Here is an 18823-nt window from a genome sequence, read left to right as displayed (position 1 = left end):
CATTTGTCACAACCAAACTGTAAGCCAGCCATGGGAACACGCAGTTTGTCAGCAGTAACCTGGAGGCTGGCACATTTAATGTATATGTATATATTTAATGTATGTGAAAACTATTTGTTTACTGAATGATATGATTGATAGTTGTAAATTTTAGTATGTGTCTAAGAATGTACCACGTTAGTTTTTATAGTTATAGGTCTCATTTGACAGGCTATTTTGTCTTTTGCATTTATTTTTCTCAATCAAACTTGCTCTAGAGCATGAGCCTCGTATGATTTGTGTTCTCTGCCTGCCCACAGTACTAGATACATAGCATGTGCTCAGCAAAGGTGGACTAAACAGCTAATATACCTGAAAACAGAAAGTCAGTGAGTAATGCTTCTCCTCCTGTGTCTAATGAATTATCAAGGGGACCTCAGAGCCAGGACTTTAGAAACAATTGTTAGCATCGAGCTCAGGGACATAACTGTTGCCTGAAGGAGCCTCCCCCCAGAAAAAGTCTGGAAAAGTAATAAGCGTCCTGGACTCAGCCTCTAGAAATATATGCTTGAATTTAAAGGATGAAATCTCCAAGCAGCCTCACCACCCCCCCACCCCTAACCCCTGCCTGCTCGTGTCCCATGCAGGTCAGGGATCAGGGACCCCCTAAGAGCCAACACTAACAGTAAAGTTAAAGTTAACTCCCAGACAAAAAGGCAGATCTCAGGAGCCCCACAGGGAGACCACTGAGGCTGGCAGATCTGGACCCAGCGGACCCTGTGCAAACTGACGCACCAATCAAGGACAATGCGTGCAGTAAACATAGACGCCCTGTTCAGATCTAGCCAATGGACAGCTCATTCTCCATGGTTGTGGGGAGAGCGAGAGCAGGCACTGCCTCTGACATGAACCCTGGTGCCCCCATTTGATCACTTCCCCTTGGTGGGGAGGCCTGGCAGGCACACAGAGGAAGGGGAAAGCAGGCTAGCAGGATGAGACCTGATAGGCTGTGGTCATATGGTGGGGAAGGAGGTCCCCTTCTGTCGGAGGTCTGGAGGGGAGAACAGGGCGAAAGAGGGTAGGGATGGGAAGATACAAGTAAGGGGATAACAATCAGGATGTAATCTGAATAAGTTATAATTTTTAGAAAGAACATTAAAAAAAAAGAAAGAACATTTCTGTTACAGCAATGACACCCACAGTTTCAGCTGGAGTGTGCACCACACAACCCTGTGCCAATTTTTGCTGTCCTAGATGTCTCAGTGCCTCCTACTCATGATGTGCCCCTGGGTGCACTTTGCTGACCTTGTCATGTGTGACCTTCTAGTGGATAGGGTCTATAGGTCAAGCCCTGTCTACGATGATAGGTTTAATTTCTTTCTTTCTTTTTTTTTTTTTCCTTTAACCACGGCAGTCTTAACCTTGGCCCATTGACTTGTCACTCCTGGCTAAAGTCTTCCATCTGTTCAAGCTTCTCTTTTGAACTTAACATTGGACAGTTCCTACTCTTAAGTCCAGATGTGTGCTGTATCCGCTGGGAAGGAAATGGTCGTACTATCCAAACTTTAAAACCAGAAACCAACCGAAGTTGATAAAATTATTCTCTAAAAATACTTCTTTATGGCATTTGCTTATTCAGTATTATGGGACTCATAATATTTTGGTTAAATGTAGGAAAAAAGCATAATTAGAGGGAATATAATGAATAGCCAAGCTTTATGACATGCTAGCATTTACCATTTGGATTTTCAATAATTTAATAGATAATCAAAACGAGGTTTTATTGTTTAGCATATCTGCGGCTGGATTCTCCATCAGAGATATAAATGCATCTGATTTAATCACATTTATCTTATAGGTATATTAAGAACATCACAGTTTCTGTCTTCTGTGTTTTATATTAAACTGTATGCTTTTTATTATGAAGATGATAAATATAATTTTGTAAATGAAAGGGACAAAATTACATAAGGATGATATCTCAGGATAATGGAATAACGTTATTAATAGAACCACAGCTTAAGAAAAGAAATTGATTTAAAATTAACACCGTGGTATAGAAGATTTTAAAAATTGTGTGCCCTAAAGAAAATTAAAATGATTCATGAATATATTTTGACTCTGAAAATTCTCTTAAATTTAATGATCTAAATAGTTTGGGGGGAAATCCTTGCTATTTTATTTAAAAGCTTGATAAAGAATAGCAAATACAGTGTGCTCGTTACAAATTACCAAATGGTGTTTATTGAGTTTCTGCCTGCTTTTTTAAAAAAAAAATCATATCAACAATATAACCAATGGGGAAAAAAAGTTGACCCTGGCCTGGTGAGAAGTCCAGGTAAGTAAAGGCATTTACCAAGCAAGACTGATGAGCTGAGTTCAGTCCAGAGGCCCCAACAGGGAAGGAGAGAATTGACTCCTACAAGTTGTCTTCTACCCTCTCACGGATGCTCTGTCATCTTTGAGCATGCATGTACTCTGTTCATCGTCTGTCCTTCTTTATAGCACTCCCCCACTAGCCGAAGCTGCTTGCTCTACATGGTCCTTGAGTCAGGACCTGTATACTAATGAATCTTACTCACCAGTCCAAGCATCTCTCTGGGAGGGAGACGGGAAAGCTGCAGCACTGACCATTTCAGTAATTTGTCCTAGAATACATAGTTGGAATGACAGAGTCAGAACTTACTGGAACTACTTGACGTCAGAGCCTGAGCCTTTGCTTACACTGTCTTTGGGGGTATGATGTTTTATCTCTCTTGAAAGACCTGCCTGCTGCACCTGGACATACAGAACTCATTCCATGTATTAAATCAAATGAAGGAACTTGGTGAATTAAAAAACATAGGTGAAGACCTGTGTTTGTCCCCAGCACTATAAAAACCAAGCACAACACACACACACACACACACACACACACACACACACACACACACACGTGCACACGAGCTAGGTAGATGATAAATGGTGGGATCTAAAACTCTTGTCTTATGCACTGTGTTGTAATTGCATGCTATATTATAGCTATTTGCATGTTAGATGCCCAAAATTGGCCAACTAGATGGCAAGCTTCATGAAGATAAGCTCCTGATTGTATGTATCATATATTGCTAATATTTACTCAAACATTGTAGTATATCTAATTAAGTATTGGTTAATTACTTGATAAATTGAGTGTAGCCATTTAATATAAATGTCAGTGGCCCCTTGATACCTTGTGAACTGCTTTGCACATTACATTATTTAATCCTGGAAGATGGATGTGGCAAATGAAGAAACTGAACAAATGGGAAATCAATCCACCAAGGTTACAAAAGGCTCTACAGACAGTCTGGAACTCATATCCAAACTGTCTGGAAAAAAATGCTGTTTCTTATCATCTACTGGACTCATATATTAGGGCTTTATTGGGACAAGTTATATTGACAAAATTAGTTTTGTTACATAAGAAAGAGCTGATAAAAATTAAACAGAAAGCACTGTGAATATGTCATCAGAATATACAATGTACCTGAGTCTGTGGCACTGATTCTGAGGGATATAACTGCTGATAACTCAATAGCTGTAGAAAAATGTCTGTAAAAATGACTCTAGAGAGATCACTCACTTGGGAGAGATAAATTTGAATTAAAAAGTATTGTTTGTAATCTTTTTATGGCTACAGTCTTAATATAGGAATAGTTTCTGGCTTCCTACCAGGTTACCAACAAGGATGGAGAACCGAAACTGCATTTGTTTTTTTTTTTTTCCTACACTTTAGGCTTTGGTACAATGGGGTATGCCATGGTCCATTGCTGCCAGATTATTTAAACATAAACTTTCCGAATGCTTTCTTTTGATCACAAGTATCTTGAGAAACGTCTTCCCTCGGGCTTGCGTTCTCTTTCTCAGCAGGAAGTCATACTTTTTCCTGCTCTTGCTTTGTCTTTTCCTGATTGATCTATGATTTACTCATGAAGGAATCAATCAAGGCAAGCCACAGGGCAGTAAGAGAGATGAGTAGTTCTCAAGAAGAAAGGGATTGTACCCCTGTCATGTCTCACTAGCGGATGACTCCTCTCTGCCAAATGCTGGCTTTGCTGAGGACAGATGCTCTCTTGTCTCCATGCCCTTGCCATAGGTGGCCCCAATGGACTAGCAATCTCTCTATTTGCTTGGAATCAATGTTTTTGACAGTTTGTATAGATGCCATATCAATAGTCAATTGAGTCATCAATATACAGGAGCAAGATTGACTTTGGTGAACATGGAGTTAGGAAAGAAACTCTTTCAGGGCTGCTTTTAAAAATTATATTTAACCACTTATCTCTTCATGATACCATTTCTTAGACAGCTAATATATTTGACTCAGGAATCAAAATGTAGTCCTATAAATAGGATTATTAATGACGAGGAATTAGAGAGACGGTAGGAGAAAAGCGAGTTGCTGCAGAATAGAGCTGAGCGAGGCAGAAACAAGGAAGAAATTGTTCTAACTCCACGCAGATAATTCTCCATCTTCCAAAGTAGAAGGATAAACATGACAGCCACTGGCAACCGACCAGGAGAGCACTCTTTATTTTCTGTTCCTCTCAACGCTGTTTATGATGGCGGACACTTAGGAACAACAGAAACAACCAGCCATCCCGGCTCACTCGTGTGTAAGAACACACAATGAAGCCATCAAACTGAGTTGTTGAGAGAGACTTAACGATGTGAGAAGCATCAATAAAATATTATAAAGAAACAAACAAACAAACAAAAAAACCACCCCAGGTTACAAAACGGCAGTAGGTGGGTACCATTACTTTCCTCATTGCTGAGGTGAAATGCCAGACCAGAAAACACCTGAAAGTAGGAAGAGCTTGATTTTCTTGTTCAGTTTCTGAGGGGATGCTGTCTGCTGTGCTGAGGAATACATGGCAGCAGGAACTTAGGATGGCTTGTCACGTTGCTTCTGCAGAGAAAGACAGAATGCACTCAGTGCTCACCCTGCTTCCTCTTCTTTAATCAGCACAGGCTTCTAGTTGCTAAGATGGTGCCACCAAAGCTCACAGAAATGGTCCTCCCTTCTCAGTGAACGTCTTTGGAGATGCGCTCAGATGCACCCAGAGGTACATTCATACAGTGATTCCAAATCTAGTTTTTGATCATCATTAACTCTACCCCTTGCCAAATGTTAAATCATATCATTCCATTTTGCCCCAAAAGTCTTCGTTTCATCATGGAAAAAATGCACTTAATCTATTTCTAAAGGTCCCCCCCTTGTCCTTAGCAGTCCCAACACTATTCAAAAGTCCATAAAAAAATACAACTCAGCTCTTAGCTTTGAACCCCTGTAAAAGAAACAACGAACAAGTTCTGCACTTCCAACATACAGCGACACAAAGTAAATACTCACATTCTAAAACTGCGTAGTGGGGACATAGTGGGGAAAGTTCCCAGCAAGCAAAACGAGACAGGGCAGTTTCTTGTCTGGCATCTGGAGCTTGTGATGGAATCATATGGGCTCCGAAGGGTTTGAGCAGTGGCATCCCTGCCACCTGGAGCAAACATCACCTCTTTCTTAGGCTGAGTCCCAGTTTTCCTTGGCAGGTGTCTGTAGCGCTCTTTCTTTTAAACTCAACTTTATTTGGGGTGTTTAGGCCTAAAGCTCCCTTACAACCTCCCAACCCCTGTAGGAGAGAGGTTAGTGGGGAGAGGGGCCCCTTTACTTCTCCCGGCTGTTTAGGGTCAATTGGGTTCTTCTGGGTTGTACCCGTCTCTGTCAACAGCAGATGCAGCCAGCAGTCTCCTGCAAGCCGCTGTACCTTGAAGTGTTTCTCTCCATCTGTCTGCTCCAAACCGCAACACTGTCTGTCTGGTCTCTTCACGCTGCTACGTGCCGCATGCCAACACCACACGCCGCACGCCGCACGCCGCACGCCGCACGCCGCACGCCGCACGCCGCACGCCGCACGCACGTGCTCTCATTCATACCCTCAGAGTGCTAGACCACACCCCTCTCAGCCCTGCGTGAGGAAGGCCACTACCAACTGGCAAAAGCCACACCCCTCATGAGACAGTTAGCAGGTGTGGACAAGCTAAAGCCCAAACTAGGTCCCACACTTGGGATTGGAACAAAATCATATTTACGTAACACACCTGAGTTTTACAAAGAAACCAAAACTTCCATTAGGGATGTCCCATGGCCACTTCATCTCCAGCACTCTATGGTCCCCCTTGTAACTAGGCTGCACCTACATAACTTCACAAAACGGCCTTTCAGGGCCTCTGACAGGGATTTTAACCCTTTCTCACACATTACCTAGCCTCAGCGACTTTCTGGAGCGTTAGTGCAAGATTCTATGACACTTTTCATCACTAATTATTTTTAATATTTTCATTATTTCTTTCTTTTTTCCACCTGAATTTCATTTGTTTATTTATTTTCCTTTAAAGTTTTTTTTTCAATTTGTTCACTTTACATCTGGGTTGTAGCCCGCTCCCTCATCACTGTGTACACTGTATACATGCCTGGGGCCAAAAGAGGCCAGAGGACCGCACTGGAGCACCTGGAACTGTAGTTACAGATGGTTGTAAGCCACCATGTAGGTGCTGGGAATTTAACCCATGCCCTTTGGGAGACCAGACAGTGAGTTTAACTGCTGAGCCATCTCTCCAGCCTTTTGGAAGAATATTTAAGCTATCTATAAACTCATAGCCGAAAGCCGCTGATGTTTTGGTACTTATTGTAGCTGTCTGTACATTATGTATGTACATGAAAACATATGACCTCTTATCTAATTTTTTTTCTAGTGAACTTGACTAGATTTATAATCTCCAAGAAAACACCCTTCTGGGCACATCTGTGAGAGCCTTTCCGGGGAGGTTTTAACTGTGAAAGGAAGGCTTACTCTTCCTGTGGGTAGCACAGTGTCCTGGGTCAAGGTCGTGAATGCAAAAAGGAGGAGAAAGATTGCTGAGCGCCAGTTTGCATCTCCCTCTGTGTCCCCTACTTCAGAGGTAATGTGACCTCTACTTTGAGTTCCTGCTGCTGTGCCTTCTGTTTGCAAACTGTGAGCCAGAATCAGTTTCTCCATCCTTAAGTTGCCTTTGCCAGGCTTTTTGGTCACAGCAGTGAGAAAAGTAGCTAACGCCGAAAATTGGCATGAGAAAATGGAGCTGTCCTTCTCATATGCTTTACAGTCTTGGGCCTTCAGCACGGGTTTTCTAGAGGGATGTGAAAAATGTGGAGTTACTGACTAGAGAGGGCTTACAATGCTGTAAGCAGAGCTTAATCGGCTGTTATGGTGTGAGTGTGGAAGGCTGGGATGCCTAAGGAGATGTGGAGAGTGGACGCCCAGCTCACATGTATTCGGAGGGGAACAAGGACACCATTGACTAGGCTGCAGGCCATTAAGCTGTTCTGGCAAAGAACTTGACTTAATGCTGTCTGTGTTCTGGTAATGTGATTGAGGCTGAATTGCTTAACCATGTTCATTGCAGCCTTATTCGTAATAACCAGAATCTGGAAACAACCTAGATGTGCCTCGACTGAAGAATGGATAAAGAAACTGTGGTACATATATACAATGGAATACTACTCAGCTATTAAAAACAAGGAGATATTGACATTTGTAGGCAAATGGATAGAACTAGAAAAGATCATCCTGAGTGAGGTGACCCAGACCCAGAAAGACATGTTGGTATATACTCACTCATAAGAGGATATTAGCCACACAATATAGGATAACAGCACCACAATACAGAGACTGATGCACCAAACAAGGACCATGTCTGATGTGGACCCTCTGCTCAGATCTAATAGATAGGCAGCACTGTCTCCTTGTGGGTCCCACAATATGGGGAGCAGGGACTACTTCTGACATGGACTATGGCCCCCACATATTGATCACTTCCCCCTTGTTGGGTGGCCTTACCAAGCCAGAGAGGAAGAGGATACAGGCAGTCCAGATGAGACTTGATAGGCTGAGGTCAGATGTTAGTGGAGGAGGGGCTCTCCTTTCTGAGGACCAGGGGAGGGAGGGAGAGGCTGTGAGGGAGGGAGGGTGGGATTGGGCGGCAATGAGAGAGGGGCTACAATCAGGATGTAAAGTTAAAAATAAAAATTTTAAAAAAGAAAAAAAAAGAGAATTCCTTTATGAGTGTGTTCGATTTACAGTGAAATATAATAACAAAAATTTTTATCAAAGATGAAAGTCTCTCTGCCCGACATAATACATTTTTATGTTAGAATTACCTAAGATGGACAAAGCACCTTCGGAAATGCTAGAAGCAAAGCAGAAAAGCCGCTTTGGGTTCCATTTTTTTTTTTTATCTCCCAATCAATTACAGAAAGCTTTTAATTGCCCTTTGGAACTTATGCAGATTCTTAAACTAAATTAGCGCACTTTCTTAATTACACTTAATGACAAATTAATTAGAAATGTGGGACTGGTGAGATTATAATACTGCCAAGATTTATATTTTTTTCACAGAGTATTTGGCAAATACACATGAGTTGAGTTTTTGTTCCCTGTGTCCTCAAGAGGAAGGAAGTATCAATAAGGCTCACTGGCAAGATGAACACTGACCCCAGCAGACTCTTAAGTCCAGAACTTGCACTTGCTGAGGCTTTAACGCAGTCTTGCAACTAAAAGCCAACCAAAGCACAGAGAAATGAAAAGGTAAACGTTCGCAAAGTCTAGCGTTTGAGCTGATAGGAGATTATAGTTTGCAAACTCACTCAAGGAAAACAAAGAGAAACAAGATTAAATAATGGCGTAGGAAGTTGCCTCAGCTTTTGTGTGTGCTGTGTAGGTGTGGTGTTTGTCCATGTGTATGAGAGGGTGCTTGTGTCTAAGTGCCTGTTCAGAGGCCCGAGGAGAAACTGGGGATCCTGTTCTGTCACCCTCTGCTTTAGTGCCCCCACCCCACCGCCCACCCCATACCCCACCCCTGATCTTCCACCTCCCCAACCCCCCAACCCCACCCCCTACCCCACCCCACCCCTAGACATGGTCTTTCTTTAAACCTAGAGGTAGAGGGGCTCACCAGAAAGCCCCAGTAGTCTCCAGTCTGCTCCCAGCCCGGTCCCTGTGCTGGAGTGACAGTATTCACACTAACCTGCTTGGCTTTTTCATGGTTTCTGAGGATCCGAACTTGAATCCTGCTTATGCAACAAGTGCTCTTGCCCACTGAGCCATCTCTGCAGCCCTATTTTAGCGTTTCTGATACAACACTAAGCTATAACAAGCTGCAGAACGTTTCCTGTTTGAAAGTTGGAGCTTAACTAGGACTATTCGGTTGAAATCTTCAAAATACATTGTCACTTGAGTATTGGTTTCCAGCCATATTGATTGTGGTAGGACTTGTATGCATTGAAATGTGCAGATATTAAAGCGAAAGGTGATCTACCTTGATGGATAGATCAAGGGATTTTTACCCCTATATAATCCCTAAACCTGTGAGACTAGAAAGCCTTTCCACCCCCAGATAAGCCTCCCTGTGCCGCCTCCTGCCGTCCCTAACCCCTGCAGGACCACTGTTTTGATTGTGCCTGCCTTTTTTCACTGAGCATGTGGTTTTAAAAATGTTTTCTGCTGAGCCATTTTTGTCATAGACATATGCTCAGAATAAGTACGGCCATGATTTTTAAATGTTTTCTATTGTTAGGATGATTTATGGGTTTGGGGTCTTTTTTTGGTGGGGAGGGTAGCATTTTGTTTTGTCTTTGTAAAGGCGCCATTTTCTGTACCCCAGCATGTTCTGGACCTTTCTGTGTTCCCGCTGCATTCTCCTGCATTGATGGGGGAAGGTTTTTGTTTTGTTTTGTTTTGTTTCTTAGCCTTCGATTGCATGCCATGATTTGTTTGCTTCTTCTGCCACTGCTGATGGCCACCTCTGCGGATTGCAGCATTTAGCTATGAGTAAGGTTGCTGTCTATCATCAGGCGTTGGCAAGCATATTTCAATTACTTTTGGATTAAGTACCTAGATGTGGAATTGACGAGTTGTAAAGTAAATATGTGTCGAGCTGTTTCTACAAAGCATTCAAACACTTCTCCAAAGCAGTCATGCCGTCCCTCTTCGAGCCACACTGTGTGACACCTCTGCTGGCCTGCCCTTGCTGGAGTTTAGCAGTCATTCTCTCACTGTAGCTATTGTAGGGATGCACAATACGCTGTAATTCTCTCTTCTCAAAGGTCCTTCTCTGGTCCCACGTAAGAGGACAATCTGGCCTTGTGAAGCAAGTTAGCAAGCACTTATTCTTCTTGTATTTTCTGAAACTGTAGGAAATTTCCATTCTGCTATAAACAATGGTTGTGAAATAATTGACATGAATAAAGCAATAGGTTCTCAATATAAGCATTCTCCATATACCAAGTTCTTTTTCTCTGATATTTGGGTTGCTGTGTCCTCCTCCTGCCGTGATTTACACAGCTTTGGAATTGTAGGGAGGGTCATGTGACCCTCCACTGAGCATCCAGCCACACCTCCTAAGCATTTATATGCCATGATGTCCCAATTGCATGTGGGCTCAGGAGAGGCTAGAGTATATAGCTTATATTTAGTCTAGGGAGTGGTAAGTTGGGGCCCCTTCTACTCGCCCGTGGGAAGCCACCATTCCCTCTGGGTGCAGGCCCTTGGATGAGGCTGCTTTAAGGTCTCTGATGCCCTTACCTGTAATCCCTCACCCATCATCTTGTAAGTAAGCCTCACAAACTCAAGGTCCCCCATTTGGAGGAATGCATTGTTAAGACAGAGGTTTTCAACCATGGTCCAGAGAGAGGGACCATGGTAATCACAGCATTCACCACGGGAACTAGGGGAAAGCTTTAAGCAAGCAATGGAATGATCTCTCACGGCCTGGATTGGGAGGCAATGGGATCTGGGGGCAGATAGGCTCAGTTTGGGTGCTGCTGAAGGTGAGAAATGAATGCTACAGCCTCAAGTCCACCCGTGAGATGCAGGCTGCACAGCCTGAGGCAGGACAAGGGGGATCGGTCCCTGAAGGACTGGCTCATAGGAGCCATTAGAGATGCTTGGTCAGCAGCAGCTGAGGTCCTCGTGGATGTCCCGGCAGGAGTAGGAAGGAGGAAGCACATTGACCAATGTAAGTGACTTGGACCAGAATGTTCACAGCATCTGTAAAATGAGAGAGAACCGTGGGGAGAAAGAGAAAGGCAGAGCGGAGGAAGATATCCGGCTGGGTTACTCAATGACAAATGCTGCAAAATTACTGTTGAGCAGAGGTTCCTCAGGACAAGAATAGACCGGAATCCAAGTTCTGTGCTGAGAAACTTCTAGAAGGCGGAGGAGCGGTTCACAGAAAACATTCAAGATAAAATAATATAGATGTGGAGGATCAAGCCTGTCCCTGGGTTGCGTAACTATCCCCTCAGACTAAGCAAGGTACATTTCCCAGCAGCAAAAAGGTGGAGATGGTTTGCCCAGCCAGGACTTCCCCAGTATCCTGGTGTGCTCAATGGAGAGGCCACAGCTGTGGCTACTACAGCGGCAGTGAACCCAAGGATCCACCAGGTGGGCAGTGGAAGATGGAGCCGGATTTCCTGGTGACCCTGGATAGAGTGGAATGGCTTGAGCTGGCTCTACAGAGTTTACCAGGGATGAAGAAATACCAGGAGGCTTCTTGGAAGAGCTCCAGGATACAGAAGTGGGATGGCTCAGGGGGACTGAGAAATGTGGAAAGCTAAGTTAGCATTTCCTGTCCAGGCTTTGTACCCAATATTGACTGGTTGAGGAGACAGTTGATGCAAACAGATGGAGTCATTTCGTGCCACATCATACCAAACTCTGTGTTGGACTTCAGCATCATTTTAGTTTTGCCCTTCTGCAATCACCTAGAGCTTGCTAGAAAGAGATGGCGGGGGGCATTGTGGGTGCACCACAAGGTTATCTCTGTAACCCTGATGCTCGTTGTGGGACGGTCATTCCCGAGGGAGCCGTATCCTGGCTATCCTCTAGGAAAAGGTTTCGTTGTACAGACACCATCATAACCTCTGAGTCTTTTGCAGGTTAGAAATCCGTTGCAGAGGCGTGTGAGTGCACCTGAAGAAGCACGTGTGGGACGTCGGTTCACAAAGGGTCCCAGGCCCAGGTGCGGCTGTGAAATTCTTGGGAGCTTATGGTTGGGTAATGGACAGATGCTTACGCATTAAGATGATTAGGGAAAGTGCAATAACCTGGGTCTATAAATGTTAAGAAGTAAACAAGAGTATCTTGTAGGGGGTGAGGGACAGATGCACCACGGAAGCCATTCATTTGTCCTTTGAGAATCCTAGAGCTGGGGGCAGGGAGCAAGGGTGGGAGTGGTGTTACCTCCCTGGGGTTGGGTTAAGGAAACCCCAGCTAGACTCTCCCTACTGCCAAAGATAAAGGCTATTGCCCCCGGCTGTTTGTTGCATTTCCCCAGCTGCGTGGTAAGATTTTATTGCTGCACACTCTGGTTGCAGGACTTGGGAAAATAAAGGTAAGGCTGACCTCCTCCCTGGGTGCCAGCTTCTCTAGTGCCAAAAGTTGCTGCTAAGGACACTGGGGGAGGCTTAGGCCCCTAAACTCTACTCAGCTGTGATGATGGAAGTGCCAGCTGCTGCAGTAGTGGCACAAATGGCTCTGGAGAGAAGCCGTTTTCTGACTAGCCTTGAGGCCTACTCCATTGCGCGGAAGGCACATTTGGTCCTGGAAATGTAGACAAAAATGTGTAACAAGGGAAGTCACAGGCTCCAGTGGAAAAGCAACTGTTGCTGCTGGGGTGAGTGGCGTGCCAGCGGAAGTGCTCCCCACATTGGCTTTTATAATGCAACTGCAGCCCGTATTGAGTTGGGCTGCTTTTTTGTTTTCTAGCAGCCTTTTTCACACTTGTGTTTTGTATTAGAAGGAATACCCCTAAATCTTGTCAACAGTCATGTTCCAGGGACAGGAATGCTGGAGAGGGTTCGAAGGTTCTGTACCTCGCTGGCTGAAGTTGGAAAAGCATAGTCAGTCCTCTGTGCACCCCCTGGCTTAGTCACTGTTCTACTGCTGTGAAGAGACACCATGACCAATGGCCAAGGCAGCTCTTCTAAGGGAAAGCATTGCCCTGGGGCTTACTTACACTTTCAGAGGTTTAGCTGTTATCTACCACCGTGGTAGAGAGCATGGCAGCACGCAGGCAGACATGGTGCTGGAGAAAGAGCAGAGAGTGCTACATCTGGATCTGTGGCCAGAAGAAGAGAGGGGCACTGGGCCTAGCTTGGAATTTTGAAACCTCAAAGCCCACACCCCCAGTGACATACTTCTTCCAGTAAGGCCACACTTTCTAACACTGCTCAACTAGTGTCACTCCCTGATGACTAAGCACTCATACATATGGGCCTATGGAGGCCTTTATTATTCAAAGCATCATACCCTGTAAAGCTCAGGACCACTTCTTTCAGAAGGAAGGGCTGCAAGAGCCAGAGGAAGAGGTGTTTGTCATGAAGGATTAGCCTCTGAGCCAAACTGCCATCATTGTCATGTGTCCCAGCTGGTTTTGAGCTTCAAAGATCATCACAGCTAGGCTTGTTAACTGTTGACCTTCCTTCTTGGATAGGGGTTGTTATGGGCCACTCAGCTGATCTGTCTTCCCAGCTAGCCATATGCAATTCTGCTCTAATTGAATGTGGTCCCTAGGTCTCTGGGAGGTAAGAGGGCATATAGGCTTGAGGGATGGGGTCGGGTGAGGGAAGGGAGTCTTTCTATACAGCCTTGGGGAAGCCATTCCTTCTGGATGCAGACCTTTCAGTGTAGCTGCTTTAAGTTCTAGATTGCTTGTGCCCTTAATGCTTCACCCACTGCTCTGTAAGTAAGCCTCATAAACTCTTGTTTCCTGCCGTGAACATTCATGGAATTGTACCTTGGTTTGTCTCTGGGACCTTAGAAAGAAGGGAAGATATGAGGTTTTAACAACAGGCCTATATTCTCCTCAGACTGGAAACATGGGTGCCTTAATGGATATATTTCTTTAGCTTTTCTGATTTTTGTTGTCTTTCTCACATTTTTGTTTACCTTCTCTGTTTGCTCTTCTATTGTACATACCATGGAGATTTTAGATTCCCCATTTGCTTTTTGTAACATTTCTCCTATCTTGGAGATCTTGTTCCAATGACAGTTTTCTTCATTGATGATAATCACACCAGTTTGATTCTGCACACATTACACACTTTAAATTTTTATTTTATGCTATTTTATTATTCCTGGATACAATACATCCCAACTACAGCCTCCCCTACGTCTCCTCCTTACAGTTCCTCCTCTCTTCATCCTTAGATTCACTGCTCCTCCATTTCCCTTCAGAAAAGAGCAGGCCTCCCAGGGACATCAACTTGGCATAAAAAGATACAATAAGATGGGGCATACATAGCTCTTCATACCAAGGCTGGATGAGACAAAAGAGTCAAAGGCACCACAGTCCCATTGTTAGGAATCCAACAAAGACTCCAAGCTAAAGAAGCACAGTGTATGTGCAGAGGGCCTGATGCAGACCCATGCAGGCTCCTTGGCTTCTACTTTAGTCTCTGTGAGCCCCTGTGACTCTGCTTAGTTGATTCTGTGGACTGTGTCTTCCTGGTGTCCTTGACCCCTCTGGCTCCTTCAGTTCTTCTTCCTCCTCTTCCAAGGGGCTCCCCAACTCTGCTTAATGTTTGCCTATAGGTCTTGGTATCTGCTTCCATCCTCTGCTGGAGGAAGCCTCTCTGATTATGACTGGGCTAGGTACCAATCCTATGAGCATAGCAAAATGCCATTAGGAATGACATTTTTTGGGGGGTCAGTCATGTTTGCTTCTACCTTAGGATTCTGAGCCAGCTTCTGGATTCTGGCCACCTAGGCAGTGTTGGGGATAGCCCCATCTTGTGTCTTGGGCCTCAAGTTAAATCAGTCATTGGCTGGCCACTTCCACAAGCTCTGAACCAACATTGCCAGAGTACATCTTGCAGGTAGAGCAGGTTGTGGGTCATAGATTTTGTTGCTGGGTTGGTGTCCCAGTTTCACCACTGAGAGCCTACCCATTAGAGAAGATAGCGGGTTCAGACTCCATACCTAGGAGTCTTCATTAGAGGCAACCTCATAGGTTCCAGGAAGTTCTTACCTAGTATACATTGTCCACTTTTAAATTAAATACTAATATTGCATTTTAGAGTGGAGAAAACAAGGTAACCCAACATTTCTCCAGAAAGACTGCTTCTTCCAGTCAGCTCTTGTGGAGTGGGTAGAAGAATGTTGTCTGCAATTGAGGTGAATTTAGAGTTGATGCTTCCGTAGGATTTACCAAGGTTGGAGGGTGGGAACAGGACACTCCCTATAGTGTAGCTCAAGGTCTTAGTAATTGGAGAGGTTCCAGGTTCCTCTTCCTGCCCCTCATCTTTCCAATACTGAATACCTGCTCTTTGTGATAGACCTCAGTGCTCCGGAAATCCCTACCTCGGGGCTGCAATGCCTTCAATGCCCATAGGTGCCCTTTCACTTCTGTTTTACCACTACACTTTACCTCCCTGTGATGGTGGTGGAGGCAGTCCGTCTTTGAGAGATTCTCTTTCTTCCCCAGTCTTCCTTCAAACTTTGGCCTGGGCTTCATGGAAATAGATACATTTTGTCACAGTCTTGTCCTTTTCTCCATCACCCAGTAAAGGTTCATGGAAAATATCTGAGGGGAGCAAACTGTCTGCCTGTGTCAGGGGCTCTCGGGGTTTCTGAGTCACTGCACTAGCCTGTATTTTGTCTTTAAAAATATGCTAAAATCATGGCTATTTTCCTCTTACTGGATCTGCAGCAACTTCCTCCTATTCCAGCTGTTCTTCCAGGGTGGGGCAGCTGAGGATGCGCTCTGAGTTTTGGTCCATGAAAGTTTTTGCATCCTCAGCTCCCTTCAGCTGAACTGAAAATATGTACTTAATGTTGCCGAGTTCGTCTTGGTACAGTAGGGGCAGCATTTCCTGTGACACTCTACATCCTATGTCTCAGGTGGAGGTCAAGTACCGCAACAAATATCTTAGTAGACAAGACAGTTTCTTATGTCTCTTACATGCTATTAAGTTCTTGAGCTATGTCCACATTGCTTCTGTCTCCAGGTAGCACTGTAATCACTTTAACTTGTGTTTGATCACAGGGGTCGTCAATCTTCTCCTGATGAAATTTCTTTCAATATAATAGAAGCTCCATGGATACCAGGGAGATTATGTCTAGTAGAAGGTAACCTTGCTCTCAACAAGTCCCCAGCCTATGACGTACTTACTCCTTTCCCATTGCCTCTTACCTTGCTTTCTGTCGTTCAGACTTCTCTCTTCCACTCCATTCTGCATGCTGCCAATTGTCAACCCCCAAACTCAGCCCTAGTCCTGGCATTCACAGCCTTCATTGACTCTCCAAACAGTTAACAGTAAATTTCATGATGTTTTATTTCTGTAATTCTCTCATTCCAAAGCATAGGTGTGATTTTTGTAAAGTTATGCCGTCATGTATTCAGGCTTGCCTCAAGCTACTATATAAATAAGGATGACTTTGAACTTGCGATCCTCCTGCCTCCACCTCCCAAGTACTAGGACACCATACCCAGCGACACTATATCCAGTTTTATGAGGTGCTGGTGATAACACCAAGGGCTTCATGGGTGCTATGTATGACTGTTTAAAAGCTTAATCCTTCCTACGTTGAAGTATGCTGTTTAGTCTCTGAAAAGTTAATTTGACCAATTTTGAGTGAATTTGGGAAGCCAGGTTTGTTTGTTTTTGTTCTTTCATAAGTTGTCTTGTTCCTAACTGTCATGGGTCCTGTATGGAAGACTTTATTTACCACTGTTTCTCTATTCTGGGAATCTGTGGTGTCTGAGTGGGCCCCTTCCTTCAGTATGGGCTTTACTTTGTATTTGCAGCTGTGAGTTCTCCCTGGCAACACTGCCTGAACTATAAAGCATCACAGAAAAGTAACTGCTAGTTGCATTTCCCAGCTTATAAGGAATCTCCAATTTTCCCAAAGAATCTTTTGTTTGTCTGCTGTAGAACTCAGGCATTTACTCCCTCAAGCAACTAAGAAGAGAAGCAGGGCACGTGTGCAGTGTGGCACTCAGTACATTCTAATCTCCCATGTAGAAGCAGGACATGTGTACTGTGCCGCACTTGGCATGTTGGAATCTCCCATCATACACTTTTGCTTATGGCTAGTGAGAGGCAGTGCTTCCAGATACATTCAAGTTGGAAAAATTGCAGGAACGCGTTCCCTGCGGGCGATGCTGCTGTCTTTCACCTGACTTCTGCTAGAGAGCTGAAAGCAAACACATCTTAAGTGTTTGGAGGTCATTGAATTCATACATCTGTGTAACTTACACCTACATGTGAGAATAGAATATTACCAACACCAGTATTCCTGTTTATCATTTTTCCAGCATTATCCTCCTGGAAGATAACCACCGTCATGACTAATTTGTTGTTTTAGATTTGTAGGTAGGGAATCACAGATAGTGTGATCATAGGAATTTGGCTTCTCTAGTCAACATTTCTGAACTAGGTTAGTTCATGCTCTTGAAATTAGCTATATAGCCTTACCATTTTCATTTCTGCGCAATATTGCATTGCATGAATACAACATAAACTTAGGCTGTTTCCCAGTTTGGGCTAGTATAAATAGTGTGCTGTTTAGAACATTTTTGTACATGTCCTCTGGTTCACTCTGTGTGTGTGTGTGTGTGTGTGTGTGTGTGTGTGTGTGTGTGTGTGTGTGTTTAATATGTATCTGAGAATGGAATTGCTGAATCCTAAGTGCTACTGTCAAGCAGTGTCCTGGGAGCCTTGTTTGGAGGTTTCTACAAGTGGAATGCAGCACTCCGTGCACCCTAGACTGAAGAATGTCCATTCTTCCTCTAAGGGGGAAACCGTTCTTTTCAGCCCACCTGGAAGCTTTGGGAAGGGCACAGATGGAATGGGGAAGGGACAGTGGAAGAGAGAGGTGATGCCAGCCTTGCCAGCTGGGTCACTTGAGTTAGCCCTGGAGATATCACACAGAGATCACCCTCACATCTAAAATTTTCTGTTGTATTTTAATGTGTGCATCTTACTTTACTTTAATGTCCGAGGTTTTAAAGCAAATGTGTCCTTGCATCCTTTCTCCTGCCGTACCATAAAACACTTATATGGGAACTGCAACTTGGGTAATAGTAGTTGACCCTGAACTTGAAGATTCAATGAATTTCAATCCTAAACCACCGTGGCAGTTTGCATAGCAGTAATTGGAAACAGTGGGTCTCTTTCTCTGTTCCTCGACCCAAAGCTTTCTGAACATCGAGCCAGGTTTAAGATTTGAACCTGGACTTCCTATGTGTGTATTACTATATACTCGAAGAGATGTCCACAGGAGTTGATGGCTGTTTGCAGCACTCCCCATCTGGCCCTCTAGTGTCCTGAACCTTTGCTGATTCTTCTTGCTTCGGCCTAGGGGAAGAGCTCACACCAGGTTGGCAGCTGTGAGGACGGTTGTCTGTAGCAGTGAAGGCAGCATCTCTAGCTCCAGGCGGTTTTCCTCCCCTCCCCTCTGTTGATAATTATCCATGAGAGCACTGCTCGTCCCTCAAATGGCAAACACACAATGACACAAACAGGAGTATTCTCCAGCTTGAGGAGTGGTGACACATCCACTTTTCACATCTTCCCTGAGGTTCAGAAAAAGACTATCTGCATACATGGATGGAGTAGGATTTTTCCAGACATTTCTACTGTGAGATACTGGAAATGCTCAGTTCTTTACTGCCCAGCAGCTCATGTTACAGTAGCATGGGAAAAGATACTACTGGTTAACATAATGTGCTCTAAAACCTGTGCCTCAAATCTTTCAAAATACATACTTAGCCCTCCTTACTG

This window comes from Acomys russatus, chromosome 24 (genome assembly GCF_903995435.1).
Source record: "Acomys russatus chromosome 24, mAcoRus1.1, whole genome shotgun sequence".
NCBI classification, from domain to species: Eukaryota; Metazoa; Chordata; class Mammalia; order Rodentia; family Muridae; genus Acomys; species Acomys russatus.
The sequence above is the reverse complement of the archived record's forward strand: the minus strand, read 5'-3'. Positions refer to the sequence as shown.